Here is a 10524-nt window from a genome sequence, read left to right as displayed (position 1 = left end):
TTTGGTGTTGTGTCACTCAGCCTTGGAATAAACCATTCATAGAAATTAGGATTTTCCTTTAATGAAGTATGGTCATCAAGAAGTTGTGGGTCATGGTGGGTGAGACAAAAGATATATCTAATGACATCAATCATCATGTCTCATTGTCCTAATTGATTTGCAATGTGTAGCTCTTCCTCTGTTTGTTAGAGAAGGGATTAAGTTTAGCCAATTTACAAATGTTGACACCACAGACAAGTGCAAGCACTTAGAGAGATGTAGGAGCTACATATGTAGGATCATGCATTGAAGTCTAAAGTTCCTTTCTTTGCTTAGCAATAATCATTAGGTGGCTACCATGTCGTGCAGCTAACCCTTGACTAGAATACCATTTTTTTTCAAACTCACTTTGTCCTTTTGCTTTCTTGGCCAATGTTGCAACATCTTCCTATGTGCTTCCCACTATAGAACACATGAATCAAGTGATGCTTCTCCTACTCTACCTTGGTCATTTGCTTTATAACTTCTTTGACAGATGTTGGGTAAATCCAACAAATTTTTGGTTGCTCTGACCATGTCAATGGCTTTTCTAAGAGTTTCTGATGCTCAACAATCTAAATTCCAAGGTCACCATGAATATATGCACAAGCAAGTGAAGTCAAGAGTGTTTCATCTAGTTTATGAGAACTCGTAGCTTCTAATCGATCTTTGTGTTGTCCCCTTTTTTTTAATATCCCCATGAAATATTGTTTAGCTGGTATTAAGTATATTGGAGCTTTTGGTTGAGAAGAACATGACTTGTGAATCAATGGATTCCTTATGCTCTTTGCACTAGATTCTATATCCTTGTGTGAGACTGAAGTACAAGAGACTTGTTCTTCAGCTAAAGTGATAGTCTTGGTCATAGCCAAGGGCTATGATTGTATGGGTTCCATCTCAAAATTGGAAGTAGTAACTTCTAATTCAATAGAGTGGTTAATCATGATATTCAAAGATGATTGTGCACTTGGATCCTTAGAGTGGGTGGATGTATTCATGGTCTTGGTATTTCAAGATTTGTTTGTGACAACACTCATAGAGGGAGGTCATTGCTCTTTTGATGTTTTCATAGCTGTTCCTTGTGGATCCTTTTCCTTAGATTGAGTAGCTACACTAGGCTGCTGCTGCCAGATTTTTTATTTTGGTTTGGGTGACTAAGCTTCTTGGTTTCGAGGAGACTTTGGTTGTTTTGAAGAACCAACAACAACTTGGGGTTGTTGCTTATCAACACTTGAGGGCTTTATCTCATCTATCCTTGGACTTTCTGTTTCAACTTGAGCAACCTCACATGGAAGTGGCTGCTTTGGCTCTAGCTTTTCATCCTCGCTTGATGACTTTTTAGACACTACAAGTTCCTATTGTGGAGTAGTAGCAACTTCAAGTGGTTTCTCTTTTGGAATTGTGGGCTCAAGTGTCACAAGAACTAGCTTGTCAATCACTAACTAATCTAGTGTTGTCTCCTTAAGTATCTTGGTCCATGACCTAGATTTGTGTGTGGGTCTCTTTTGCTTTCTCTTGGATTTGGAGGGGACTTTGTTTATCGTCACTTTAGGTGGCTTTGTAGGTGGTTCTGGTAACCAAATCCAACAAACTCCCACATAAAACCCTTAAGCACAATGCAACACTTTGGGCACCCATTGCAGCCTTGTACTAACTCTCCACACCATTGATACTTTTGATTACTTGCCCTAGATCTCTTGCCCCTTCTAGATGCACTTCTATTTTAAATAGCTTGAGAAGCTTTGGTAGTGTTTCTAGTAAGTGTGATCTTTCTTTTAGTTCTAGGAGGGTTCCTAAACTGAGCGGTTCACTCTTGTTCTTATGTGCCTTGACTAGTTCATTAAGAGCTCTCTAGCTATCCTCTCTAGGCATTTGATCTGAATCTGAGACAAGCTTCTTGTCCTTCTCTAGAGAAGAGAAAATGTCCTCTTTGCTAAAATTAGTGACTATTTCCACATCTGGTAAGCTTAGGTGTATATGGTGTGCTTCATAGTCCATAATGCATGTGGTTACATGCTTGAAAGGTCTTCCAAGCAAGACTTCCTTTCCAATATCTTCTCAATTTGGAAGCACATGAAACACTGTGGGCATGCTTTCAGTCTCAACAATTCAGGGATTTTTGCATCATCCTATGAGGAAATAGGCTGATCCTCCATATGGCTTGATAGTTGCATTGGTCGGGATGAGTTTAGGTTGTTCGATCTTAGTCCATACCTCATAGGTTAAGATGTTGTAATTTGAAACTTTGCCTATGAGAGCATCAATGATGAGCTCTTGCTTGGCAATTAGTTTGACCCTAAGATATGTAGGAGGGAACAACTCTTCATCTCTTGGGTCAGTGTTTGTGGCTTGGAACTTTTAGATATTAGGCATGGTAGACCTAGTTAGGGTACTACATGAAACCTTGCATGTTGGATAGTATGATACATCTGAGTGATGCTACACTCAATGGATCTAAGGTAAGCCCTTGGAAATTTATCTATCACCATCCGGTCTGCTAGCTATGGCCTAGGGTCTTATGTTGCTAGCTCTGGCAATATATGAATGGATATATGGATGGGAATGTTCACTTGTTTGTATTGACTCATCAAGTTTTAGGACTTCGAGACCTAAGGTTGAATCTATTGAGAATAGTAAAAGATGCTTGATATATGTGCCCAAAAGAGGCTTGAAGATAGACATATGATGTATGGAAGAGATGAAAAAATCCCATAAGCACAATGAGAAGAGTGGAACAACCCAAAAGCTATAGAAGCATGTACTTGGCTCTTATTTCAATGAAATGGTACTATTAGTTTGAGTCATTCAAGATTGTCTTTATGAGTCCAAGCTAATCTATCTTGGAGACTAATTCACTTGAGTTACGATCCCTTGTTTTGATAATGTATTGTGTGTTTGACTTGCGTCCACCATAGCTAGCTAGCTCTAAATCTGTGTTTCTCAACATGGTATTAGAGCCATGGTTGAGCTAGATAGCTAGTGGGTATAGCTTCCTAACATTTCCTTCTTTCTTGCATATTCTAAATCAGCTCATTCTTCTCCTTATACAAGGCTACTTCCCATCTCAATATCTCAGGCTTCAAAAATTCTTAGAGGCCTTCCCTTCAACACTCTTCTTTGTCTCATTAGCATGCTCCCCCACCTCAAGAAGAAGATTGGAATCAACTGCTACTGTTCGAGGTGGTTTTTGGTTTGTTTTTCCAAAACGTTGACTCTGGTCTGAGGCCGAACTATAAGCCGTAATAGGAAGAGACAAAGAAGAAGTGATAGAGCTTGAAGCTCTAAAGCTTGGCAATGATTTCAAGCCTTGCTTCTCTGAAAGTAATTGAAGAAGCGCCTGAATGTGGTAGGAGGGAGATTGGTGAGGCAAGAGGATGAAGTGTGGCTGGATTAGTGGAAACACGTGAGCTTGTTGGGCAGAGGGGCGGCAGCCGCCAGGGGAGCTGCCGGGAGGACGCCTGCGAGCAGAGTGGGCAACTACTGTTGATGATGGTTTGAGATATCAGACGCTTTTGTTGCCTTCTGTGCCATCGTCTACATCCGCCCGCCCGCTGACCTGCGCCCAGGATGAGTAACCCAAAGGTTTTCTTTGACATCAACATTGGCAGGAAGCCTGAGGGCTTGGAGCTCTTTGCTGACACCACTCCCAAGACAACTGAGAATTTTTGTGCTCTCTTCACAAGAGAGAAGGGGGTGGGGAAGTTAGACAAGCTATTATATTTTAAGGGATCTAAGTTTCACAGGGTGATCCCCAACTTCATGTGCCAGGTTTCACCAGGAGTGATGGGACAGGTGGAGAGTCAATCTATGGGACCAAGTTTACCAATGAGAACTTCTCAAGAAAGCACACTGGGCTTGGAGTTCTGTCCATGGGGCCAATGTAGGCCCTAATACCAATGGGTCACAGTTCTTTCTGTGCATAGTGCCAACTCCATGACTTGATGGAAAGCATGTTGTCTTTGGCAAGGTGGTTCAAGGCATGGATGTTATGTAGAAGATTGAAGGTGTTGGGTTCCTGAATGGAAGGACTAGCAGGCCTGCGGTTGTTGAAGACTGTGGCTAGGTGTAACTTGTCTTTTATGTCCCTTGTTTAGCAATAAGGCCGGTGTTGGGTATTGCACTCTTCACAGAAACTTAATGATTTTTCTGCACAATGTGCAAATGTTCCATGCCCATAAAATCCTATGTATTCCAAGATCTATGTAATGGCAACCTATAGAAATATACTTATTTGTATCCATCTCAAACTCACTGAGAAAAAGAACCTCACAAAGAAGACTAGAACACAAGTCAAAGATGAAGAGCATGAAGAAAACAAGACCAAGAAGATTATGAAGAACAAGAAGATTGAAGACATCATCGAAGGGTGCCAAAAAAGCACAAAGAAGATACTTTCCACTGCTGACAACCAAAAAAAAAAGAAAAAACTCCTCTAGTGGATCTTTATTTCTCGTAGTGGATCTTGTTTCCCATAGTGGATGTAAAAACCCTTACCAAGATGTAAAGTTTCAAGCCTTAACTTGACTAGGTTGTCAAAGAGCTAGTCTCCTGGTCCATGTTCACCACATGTGGGGGGGGGGGGGGGAGGGGCAAAAGCCAACAAGGGTAGAGACTCATCATTTGAGGGGGGGTGTTGAGAATAGCAAATGATGCTTGATATATGTGCCCAAAAGAGGCTGGAAGATAGACATATGATGTACGCTCTAGGAAGAGATGACATATTATTTCAATGAAATGGTACTATTAGTTTGAGTCACTCAACACTCTTTATGAGTCCAAGCTAATCTATCTTAGAACCTAATTCACTTGAGTTACAATCCCTCATTTTGATAATGTATTGTGTGTTTGACTTGTGTCCACCATAGCTAGCTAGCTCTAGATCCGTGTTTCTCAACAAAATCCACTATGAGGAGCATCAACAAAGTGTAAGGCTCTTAATAGCCAGATGACAAAGTCTACAACTCTTCTCGCAATGGTATTGTGTGGTTCTCTTTTTCAACTCTCTAGGCTTATTAGTTCTTCTTAGATTTTGCAACTTTGTTTCTTGGAGTTCCTATCCTCCAAATTTGTCTCTTGTTGGCCAATTGGTCTTGTGATCTTGCACTAAGTGCAAGTGCTAAAATTATGGGCTCAGTGGTTGGCTTTTCCTCTCAATTTTTGCGGTCTTGGCACTTTCTTTGAATGGGGTTCAAAATTATTCAAAGGGGACTTAGAACTTGTGGCAACTTGGTTGACAATATTTTACTCATTGGGACCTTGTAATGATTGGAATGGAGCACATGACGATGGTAGCTTGGTTGGATGATTTCCCCCCTAATGACTTGTAGTGTTTCCTATATGTAGATGTGAAAGTTAGTGTTGTGGTTGTACATTATGATTGTAAATAACCTAAGGTAATGTCACAGCACGTGTTGTTGAGGTTGCCTAGGTGCTATGTGCAATGTGTACTAGGTCCTTGCAATATGACGAGGCGGTTACTTAGTTTAACAAGCTCGTTGAGTTCTTAATTCATTAATATATTTACTTCAAAGTCTTGACTTCAAAACCTACACATCAAGGCACTTTGCAACACTTTTATTCAAAAACTCACGAGTGAGGTGTGCAAAATTAGGCTTTCTTCCTTTCCAATGTAGTGTGCATGGGTGCAAGCAATTCATCAAAGTATCACAAGCATGTCATGCTAACAATATGGCAAGTAAGGATGACACTTTGATGCAAATATGTAAAGGAAGAGGTTCAAATTTAGAATGTGAGTAAGACAAGTATGAGTGAGCCTTGAGGCATAGTGTGTGTGCAAGTGGGAGTGTGAATGAGTGTGTGAGTGATTGGTTAGTGTGAATGGGTGAGTATGAGTGAGGGATAAGTAAGGTGTGAGTTTGAGTGAAGGATAAGTGAGATGTGAGTGTTATGGGTATGATTGAGTGTGGATATGAGCGAGTATAGGTATAAGTGTGAGTGAGTGAGTGTGAATGAGGATGAGTGAGTGGATATGAGTGAAGGTGGTGGTGGAATGCACGAGAATGACCTTATAGGAATGAGCCAACGAGAGTGAACTCCACAAGAGTGAACTCACAAGCGAGAATGAACTCCCAAGAGTGAACTCAATGTGTAAGAGGGAACTCATGAGAGTGAACTCCACAAGAGTGAACTTTGCGAGAGTGAACTCAACGAGAGAGAACTTGCACGAGAGTGAACTCCACTAGAGTGAACTCTATGAAAGTGAACTCACATCATGAGAGTGAACTCAATGAGAGCAAACTCGTAGGAGAGTGAACTCACCTCGTAAGAGTAAACTCAATGAGAGCAAACTCGCAGGAGAGTGAACTCTAGAGAGAATGAACTGTATTGCCTAGTGCAAGTGTATTGTAGTGCCACTAGTGCAATAGTGAATCCTAATGCCTAATGCAAGAGTGAACATCTACTTAACTTACTGCAATGCAATGTGTTAAGTGCCTACCTATAAGAATGTGTGTGAATGGTGTGAGTGCTAGAGTACAAAAAGTGTGTGCATGAGTGCTACCTAGGGAGTGTGTAAGGGTGAGTGAAGGGCCATGAGGGTAAGGTGCATGTGAGGGTATGAGGAGGGTATATTTTTAAACATGGACGTGCATGGGTAATAAGTGTGTAGGAGAAAGGGTATGGGAGTGCATGGCATATGGTGAGGTAAAATGGGTAAGTGTGTGTGGATGGGGGTGTGAAAATTAGGGTTTTATATGTGGGATGTGTATGGAAGATAGAGTTTTAGGGAGGGTTTGATGTGTGGGAGAGGTATAGTGTTAATGTGAATGTGTATGTGTGTGTATGGGAGATAGAGTTTTAGGGAGGGTTTGATGTGTGGGAGAGGTATAGTGTTAATCTGAATGTGTATGTGTGTATATGGGTGTGTTCATAGGTGAGGTGTACAATGAAGTGTGTGTAGAGGTTTCTATGTGTGTTGAATTGTATACGTATGCATGTTGTGTATGTGTTAATGTGGGGTAAAAATGTGCGAATGGGTGTAAGTGCAAAGTGTGTGCGTGCGGGCGGTGTGTATGTATGTGTATCATGTGTGAAAGTGATCTTATGTGTGTGTGAACAATGTGTTTTACTAAGTCTCTATTTATTCTTTAATAAATAGAGAGAGAGAAAACAAACATGCTGCCCTGCCTACGTCACGCCGCCGCCAGCCTGCTGTCGAACGCCACCACCAGACCTACTGTCCGCAACCACACTGGCCAAGTTCTCCACTTGTGTGCATCACGTTGCCACTAGCATGCCGTCATCACGCCACCATTAGCCTGTGCACCAACTTGCCATCATCACATCCCACTAGTCCTATCCGCCACAATGGCCACTAGTCTTGCCTGCTAGCCACTATGTCGTCAATCTGCTAGACAATTGCCACCAGCCTATGTCCAATGCAAAGAGAGAGAGAGAGAGAGAGAGAGCCAACACATAGAGAGAGAGAAAGAAAGATGTGTGTCTGTATGCGTGTGTGTAAAACTACTCTTCTTCTCCTCCTCTTCTTACTCCACTCCTTACCTTCACCTTCTACTTCTCTTCTCTCATCTTCCTTCTACCTCGTTGTCTTTCTCTTCTTCTCCTTTTTCTTCTTGTCCTCTTCTTACCCTTCTATCCTCTTCTTCTATCTTCTTCTTTGTACTACTCTTCTTGTTACTCTCTTCACCTACTCCCTCTATACCTTCTTCTACACTTCTTTCTCTACCTCAATAAGAAAAGAGCTTCATGAGACATGTGTGAGGGTAAGCAATAGATTTGATTTACATTTAATCATGAACATGTAATATGGAACCATCGATGAGGGCAAGCAATTGAGAAACCTTGCTACATAACATGCCCAATAATAAGAAGAGTACCTTGAGTTTGCATTTTGTGTTTGGTATTTGAGTTTTGAGTTTTTTGTATGTGTTTTAAAAAAAAAAAGTTTGTGTTTTCTATTTTTTCCTACCCTAACAATACCTATCTTCACAATCTCAATCCAACAAATCGGTTCATTCCAATTTCGCCTTTCTAACCTAGCTGCATGGGTTTTCGAATGCTAGCTACAAACACAGATGATCAGAAATCCATCGATCCCATCCATACCTATGCACAAGCCTCCTATTCCTCCACACGGTAGGAGTGTGAGAACCTTGGCGGTTGCACCATCCTAGGTCTTGGCAATGAAACCAAAATGTTGGGCCAAATGCACCAACAATTGGGACTTTGGATGGACTTCTATTGTTTCAAAAGTTGCAACTCACTTCAACGACAATCTCTCACCTTGTCTCTCAACACTCCAGTCTAACTAACCAAGCATTCTCCTCTCCAACCCAAGAAAACAAGAACACAAGAGTAGCTCGAGTTGTAGTGAACTCACCTAACTTATCTTCTTACATTTGATGACTCGAAGGCTCGAAGATGGTTCCACGATCACGATCAACACAATCCAATGCCATCACTCCTTTGCATACAACTGAGACATCCCACCCTTATATAGACCAAGAATTAGGGTTAGGGTTTGCATCCCTTTTGTGTTTAGGGTTTGCGTCCCTTTTGCGTTTTGTGTTTAGGGTTTGTGCCCCTTTTTGGGCATCCCACCCACTTTGTGGGCTCGAGAGGTCAATCAATAATCATTGTATGCTTCAACCTTAGCCTAATTAGACCAAGCCTAAGATATTCTAATCACAAATACTTGTGTGCAACCCATGTAACAGTTGTGAGTGTGGCAAATACAACTATGGGTGGTGAATACAATGTGCATGGGAGTGAGCCCGGTTCTCACAAAATAATACATCTATGATTATATGATGATGTCCATGAGTACAAAATCATACAAAAGTGCCCAAAATAATACACTAAAGCTCCACAAAATAATAATCCACCAAAAAATAGTGTTTGGCACTTGTGCTTTTGTTGCCATCTCAAAATATTGTTAACATTTGAGCATAAGATATTCTAATCACAAATACTTGTGTGCAACCCATGTAACAGTTGTGAGTGTGGCAAATACAACTATGGGTGGTGAATACAATGTGCATGGGAGTGAGCCCGGTTCTCACAAAATAATACATCTATGATTATATGATGATGTCCATGAGTACAAAATCATACAAAAGTGCCCAAAATAATACACTAAAGCTCCACAAAATAATAATCCACCAAAAAATAGTGTTTGGCACTTGTGCTTTTGTTGCCATCTCAAAATATTGTTAACATTTGAGCATAAGATATTCTAATCACAAATACTTGTGTGCAACCCATGTAACAGTTGTGAGTGTGGCAAATACAACTATGGGTGGTGAATACAATGTGCATGGGAGTGAGCCCGATTCTCACAAAACAATACATCTATGATAATATGATGATATCCATGAGTACAAAATCATACAAAAGTGCCCAAAATAATACACTAAAGCTCCGCAAAATAATAATCCACCAAAAAATAGTGTTTAGCACTTGTGCTTTTGTTGCCATCTCAAAATATTGTTAACATTTGAGCATAAGAAACTTGCCATGTAAGCATTAATAGAGCACTAACTAAGCAAATACTTGCTTTCCAAAAAATGAACAACATGTATGTCTTGAACACAATGAACAATAGGTGTGTCATGAATAGAGTGAATAATAGGTGTAGAGGGCATATATGTCAAATCATACATAGAAGTCTAGAGTGTCTTTCTTTGCTCAATAATAATCATTAGGTAATTGCCATATATTATATCTAGGTCCCAATTAGAATGCCATTTCCATTCAAATACACTTCATCCTTATGATTTTTGGGCCAATGTCACAACTTCCTCCTTGCTTGTCACACAATTACTAGTGTGGAACATGGGAATCAAGCAATGCTTCTCTTTCCTAGCCTTGCTCATTTGCTTCACAACTTCTCCCATGACTATTAGGTAACTCCAATATATTTGTGCTTGATGTACCCATGTAAAGAGCCTTTTTATGACCTTCTTAGACTCTTCTATCTGAATTCCAATGTCAACATGAGCATATGCATGAGTGACTGATAACATTGTGTCCTCCAATTCCTTCTAGCACTTAGCCTCCAATTGATATTCTTTCTATGTTGGCTTACCCACATTCTCCATGAGAGATCTCTTAGGCTTCAAATGTACTAGAGTATGAAACATTGGATTCATGATGCTCGTTATGCCAAAGCTTGTATATGGTTGTGATGCAAAGCACTGGAGGTTTGCTCCTCAACAAAAGTGATAGGATTGGTCCCAACCAAAGGTTGTGGCTACATGGTTCCACATTGAATTTAAAAGAAATAACTATGAATTCATTGATTTGGGTCAATCTAGTCAATGATATCATTCTAAACTTAAATCCTCAAATTGATTGGAAGTAGTCTCAATTTTCAAATTTCTAGTTCCGTTTTTAATAACACTCTCAGAGGGAGGTTATCAATCTTTTGTTTTTTTCTTGGCTGTCCCTTCTAGATCCTTTCTCTTGGATTGAGCACCTACACGAAAGTTTTGTTATAGGATTTTCTATTTGATCTTGGGTGAGAAA

At 40.4% G+C, this 10524-nt stretch overlaps 1 pseudogene; it reads left to right on the top strand.

Moving 5' to 3' along the window:
* Nucleotides 1-3585: 3585 nt before the first annotated feature.
* LOC148038721 (peptidyl-prolyl cis-trans isomerase-like) lies at nt 3586-4081 on the top strand (annotated as a pseudogene).
* The last annotated feature ends 6443 nt before the right edge of the window (nt 4082-10524 follow it).

This window comes from Lygodium microphyllum, chromosome 3 (assembly GCF_053477565.2).
Source record: "Lygodium microphyllum isolate KBCC chromosome 3, Lygodium_microphyllum_v1.1.10, whole genome shotgun sequence".
In the NCBI taxonomy this organism is placed as follows: Eukaryota; Viridiplantae; Streptophyta; class Polypodiopsida; order Schizaeales; family Lygodiaceae; genus Lygodium; species Lygodium microphyllum.
The sequence above is the reverse complement of the archived record's forward strand: the minus strand, read 5'-3'. Positions and strand labels throughout refer to the sequence as shown.